This window comes from Glycine max, chromosome 4 (genome assembly GCF_000004515.6).
Source record: "Glycine max cultivar Williams 82 chromosome 4, Glycine_max_v4.0, whole genome shotgun sequence".
Lineage (NCBI taxonomy): Eukaryota > Viridiplantae > Streptophyta > Magnoliopsida > Fabales > Fabaceae > Glycine > Glycine max.
Window position 1 is genome coordinate 1,809,443 of NC_016091.4, and position 6,504 is coordinate 1,815,946.

The window sequence follows — 6,504 nt, forward strand, 5'->3', positions numbered from 1 at the left end:
TAGATATTTATACAAGCAAAATGTGCGTATTATGCGCATGTTCAAATTCGTTAGTTTTCGATGTCAAGCAGTGCAAAATGTTGCATGACTATATTTCTTTTTGTACTTGCGTTGATGTTGAGTCGTGCACCTTCTTATTGAGTCATGCTGATGATTACACACTCATCCATACTTTCTATACAACTATGCATGTCCTACAATATGTTTGAGTCTTTTTTGTTATGATTTTTCTTAATTACATGACGTCACTCATCAAATCTACAATATAAAATAAATAATTTTTTTCACAAGTAAATATTTAGAAAACCTATTTATAATATTCTTACTTGGAACAACCCGGGCTTCTCAAATAGTATACATGAAGCTTTATAAGTTATAACGATGGAAGTGGAAAGCGCAAAGGAAAAACGTTTGACAGTGAAGCACCCACCTCAGGAGGAAGAATTTATGGAGGCAAAGAGCAGAGCACAAAGATGTCCACTTTTGGCAATAATTAATAATGGATATACCGTGAAGACATGCTAGAAAAGCACGAGTTTCCATCTCACTACAAAGAACAATAATTGCACATCCAATGAACGGCATTGCGGAAGAGTTTGGTGATGACATATATTGCTTCACAAATAACCTATTGGAAATAATCGTGTATGTCTAAAATTTAATATATCATGTAATTAAATTAATTGTTATTTCAATAATAAAGTATTATTATTTTTATATTTTTTATATTGTTTGGTAAAAATAATTAACTTGATAAGATTCTTGATTAAAATTAAAAATTTATTATCATAATAGAGATTATAAAAATAAAAAATAAGTCTATTATAATTTTAATTTAAATTGTTGAATTATTATGATAAGACATCAATAATTTAAATAGATCAATATATATGTAATGACTTTCATTGAACAAAGATTAATATGTCTCATTTATTAGATTGGGTATATAGATGATATATATGTGAATATCATTATCAAATTTACTCAATTAAAAATTTTCAATGATTAATATTACCTTAATTTGTCAATAGAAAATTCTCAATAAAAAATATAATAGTTTCTTTCAACATGATATTATCATAATAATAAATAAGTTATTTATTATATTTTAATTTTAGACTATTAATACCTTAGGGCACTAGTTGAATGAATATTGAATATGATTAAATACTTGGAAAATTAATGATTAATTAAGAAAAAAATTCATTAACTTAGTTTGATTTTTATGATATAATTAATACATTGGTCAATAAAATTATCAGACATTGATTATTTAACCCTCAGTTTCACTCTCGATCGAGCTGCAAAAAACTCTATTGGCATTACTTCAGTAATCGATCAGATACTCAATACTGACACACGGTGAATCAAATAACATTGTCCAATAATCACCAGCAACATTCAGACTATACTCAAGTACAATTAGTTCATTAATTGACTAACATGAGAAATCTAATAATTTGATTCTTGATATTGGGGGGACACTCCATATAAGAACTTGCTGTATCGTTATTTCCTTACCAAGATTGATGACAAAATTAGATCCACATACTATTTTAATTAAACTGTAAGTTAGGTGAGCTGAACCAAATTAAATTCGTTTAATGTGTTTACCTGCGAATATTTGGGCTTGTTTTTCTTTATCCTCTGTGTTTGGTCATCGTTATTTCCGTACTGCAAGATTGATGACAAAACTAGACATACTATTTTTTGAAATCCACCTGTGAAGAAATTAATTCATATGTAGTAACCTATTTTACTGGCTCTATTAGTGTAAAACTACTTCTATTTAATAGTATATTTAAATTAAAATCAATAATTAATTATTTGGTCTTGCAAGGAGAGTGCCAAACTCTACATTATTTAGAAGTTGACTGTAAAACTAAAACTAATAAGAAACTCAGAGGAACTGGTACAAATATTTTCGAAGAATAGGAGCTACGAGCTTTCTGTAAACATTTTCTGAAGGATGAAAACTATCCCAAAAAACGTAGTCTCCCACATCTGGACACGTGGGATGCAAAGGGTTGCATAGCACAGCGGCCTCTATTTTGCCCGTACCACAGCATCCTCTGTCTCCCACTTTAAATCCTGCAATTATAAAGGCATGGAAAAAAAAAATATAATTTCAGTTTTTTTTCTTCAGAATTTTGCATGCAAGCACTATCAAGTATCAAGGACAATAGACTCATTTATAAACAATTGGGTGTCACTTACTAATATTGACCTAGTAGTAAGAGACTTAAATATTTGTTATGAGATTTCAATTTTAAATTTTATTGTTGTCATTATAAAATTAAAAAAATTCAAGTGCCGGATAGAGTCGGTTATCTGTCACCATTAATCTATTATCTATGATCTATATATGGTTATGGAATCATTGTCTATTGTGAAATTAATGAGACATTTGGGGTCTAATTCCACACAAATCATTTTCTACTTCTCAATTTCTTTCCTCAACTCTCTCCTATGCCTGATACCTTAGAAACCAGCTAGTAACTTCTTGACAAATGATTTCTTAACAAATATATCGAATAAATACTAAGTTTGTAATAAAAGTGGAAGTTCAAATTACCATAATTTTGGTAATTTACAATGATATCAAGTAGAGGGTTGCAAACATCAAGGTTTACGTAAACCATCCTGGAATTAGGCACGTTCCGGTTAAGGGAAGCCAACTCATTTGCAAGTTTGTTGTTGAATAACTTGGCCGCGTCATTGTACTTTTCTGCACATTTTCTAACTATTCCTCCAAACAGTGTTCTCTGAAATGGCACACACCCAATTGGTGGAGCACTGAATACTCCTACCCTCCGAGCACCTAGTTGATATATTTCCTTTCAATTATAGTGACAAAGATTAATGTGTGTACATCGTAAGCCAATTAATTAATCAAAATAGCATATGCAGAAGGGATTTATGTGCATAACTTGAATAAACTTTAATTTGCTGAGAGAAATTAAATACCTTTAAGAAATTAGAAGCTGACCTAACCATTTGGTCAGTGTACGTAAGCACGAATATATATCATATTCTACTTCTCTAGCATGACTCAAAAACTATGTGTTGGAAATGTCGTTGCTGCCTTCCACCGCAAGAACAATATTATTTGGCTAGGATGAAGTTTGTTCTGTCCTCTCCAACGAGTCCTTTTAGCTTTCTTATGTATTCTTTGAACATGTCTATTTGACCGGACAACGATATAGATGACTGCTATTAAAATATTAACAAGTTACAATAATTAAGAGGAAAAAAAAGCGAACTATTTTTGTGTTATTAAACAAAATTTAATTAGGAGATGATAGAGAACAATGAATTTAAACTGAAAGTATCCCTACCGCTACTTTAGATGTGAGAGAATCGTATCGTATCCTGAACCGCCGGATGCAAAGCAAACACCAGTGACGAGATCGCTTGGTTGGAGATTTGCATCGAAATGTGATGGCAAAAGTTCCTTAATGCCCAATTTTTCAGCTGATCATATAATATAATAAGAAATTGTGTTACAATATATTCCTAATTAAGAATACGCAAAATTTCATTTTTTTTCCTTCCTTTTGTCTTTAATTTGGGATTTCATTTCCCAGTAAAATTATTCACAAATTTTATTTTTGTATTTAATCAAATCATACAATGTTGGTCCTACAACCCACAATTGTTGACTGTTACAAAGGAATGTTGACTGTCACGTGTTACATTCTTATTGGATGATGACTGTCATGTGTCATGTTCTGATTGGATGTCAACTCCATGAAAGATGAAATGCATTATTGTTTTCATTGACCAATCAGAATATGACACGTTACCGTCATCATCCAATAAGAACGTGACACATGATAATCAACATGACTTTGTAACAGTCAACGTCCAATTGTAGGTTAGGGGACCAACATTGCGTGATTTAATTTGATTAAATAGAAAAACAAAATTCGTGAATAATTTTATCGGAAGACAAAATCCAAAATTAAAAATAAAATGAGGGACCAAATTTACGATTTTACTTTAAGAATAAAACAAAAGAAAAGTATTCATGAACACCTACTAATATGCTATTAGACACCTACTAAGAAGGAGTTAAAAAATAAAAAATTATAAGTATTAATTATAAATATTATGATGCAATACGAAAGAAGACATGAAAAAATTATAAATATGTGTTAGATGTATGAAAAATATGAGTGTTGGCATATCATTATTCTAAAATAAATTATACATTAAGAAATTATGTTACAATATATTATTTAATGCCCAAGTCAGCCTAATTTATTAGAATCAAAATAGAAATATATTTAGAGTTATATTTTTTTAGGGAAGTTATATTATTTATATAACATTTTTATAATAATTTTTCTCCAGCCTAATATTTTTCTTTATCATACGTTGATTATCTTATTTTATAATTTTTTCTTTTATCTTTTTATATCTCTCTTTACTTTGTACAATATTTATGTACAAATACAAGTGATAATGATATACTATTTTTTTTTTGGGTGAAATGGTAATGATATACTATGATACTGTATAAGAAGAAAAAGCGATACAAGTAGTTATGTATTAATTATGTGTTTGTGATTTTAATTTGGAAAATTTTAAGGATTTGTGATTTTGAGGTATTTATATATAATTACTATAAAAATATTAAATACTACTAGTAGTAGTGTAGTACTCTACAGTACTAGTAAATTAAGCCAAATCGATCGTCTGTTGTAGCCAGGTCCAGACAGCAGGGTATGGGAGGTTCAGACATTCTGTAATTTTGGCAGGGGACACAGTTCTGATTGGCTGATTTCTCAGCCACTTGTCTCACCATATTTAGGATTGATATCGTTTCGATTTTTTAAATTGAAAAAATATATAAATATAATCAAATTTATGATAAGATAATAAAAGATAAAAATAAAGAAATAAATATATTAATGAAGCGTTTAAAATAAAAAATAATTCAGTTATTATTATTCTTTTAAATTATTTTTTTCATATCTGAAAGGTAACTCAGGTAATAGTATATGATATTTTTATTTTTATTCTTTGGAAAAAAAATATAATATTTTATTTGACATATAATTAATCTTGTTTTATCATATTGGCTTATTATGAGATAAGACAGTATTTTCAATCGTGATTTTATATTCAAGTTGAAGTCAAATCATAGGCTTTAATATAACATGATATTCTGAATGCATGCATCATTTCATAATCTAATTTTTGAATAATTCATTTTATTTTAATTTATTCATAACCTTTAAGTAGGAACATTGTATCCACAATTTTGTGCTTTGACCTCATTTTCCCTCCCACCTACTAATTGAAAATATATTAATTTCATCATCTTTCCAACTGCTTGTGATATATTCCATTACCATAATGAAGTGAGTGGCTGTTTTTGTTTCGGCCAACGAAATGCCAGTGGGCCAAGTGATCGGAACAGAGACGTGTACATTCGTTGACAATTCTGTTGTTAACATCTAAGGTGTTTTGCTAACAAGTGCCTTAAATGGTTAAAAAATTAAAAGAATTTTTTAATTAAAAATTATAAAAATATTTTTATGTTTCTCAATAAAAAAAAATATTTCTCTTTTTTATAATTACTCAAATGAAGATCTTTAGCTTCTTGATAAAATCCCAAAAGAGATATATAAAGATTCAGTCCTTTAGATCAGATCAACTATAATATTAATTTTTGACCTACCATTTAGTCACACTTAAATTTATCATTTTACATCAAAAATATATTTTGTAAGAATTAAACTTAGCTTTTTAAAAAAAATTCAAGATGTGTTACTAAACTATATTCATTATATTTTTTTACTCTTTCAACCAGTAACCTTGATACCGGATAGCATTTGCCAAATCTAAATTGAATACTTTAGCTGAGGCTGTAGGTAACCATCATGTCAATTGAGTACAATGTTTTAAATGCAAATAGGTTCTAATTAGGGCATCATCACCGTGAAGGGACGGACCTGTTGCAAATGCATCCATCCACTTCGGCTTTTACCACTAAAAGAATAAGCAGTTTATTTAGATCAATTTATGACAGAATTACTTAACACAATTTCTTTTTGTTTATGGAAATCGAAAGAAGATATAAAAGTTCACAACTATTTAACTATTCTTTTCAACAAATTGAGTTAAACCTATTGGGATATAAATTATTTTTTTTATGAATGAGCCAACATCATATTAAAATTCTAAAGTCTGACTGTTTGGTGTCAGTCAACTGCATTAGGCCTGTTGTTGGCATTATATTTCTTACAACAATGTCATGTGAGGTAATGTCGAAAATCAGCCATGAAGGCACACAAACCCTGCAAAGAAGGAAAATGCATTAATCCTTTTCACCGTGAATATTGCATAATAAGTGATGATAGTAAATTACATGTTTTTTTCCAGATATTTAAAGAAATTATATGTGTTTCTTTTCTTTTTATAAAACTTACACATTCTTTCTTATTATTTAAGAAAATTACACATATTTTTTTCTTCTAAAATCTATACTATTTA

General features: G+C 28.7%; 1 pseudogene; it reads right to left on the bottom strand.

Moving 5' to 3' along the window:
• Positions 1–1,900: 1,900 nt before the first annotated feature.
• LOC100778502 (GDSL esterase/lipase EXL3-like) lies at positions 1,901–5,982 on the bottom strand (annotated as a pseudogene).
• Positions 5,983–6,504: the final 522 nt, after the last annotated feature.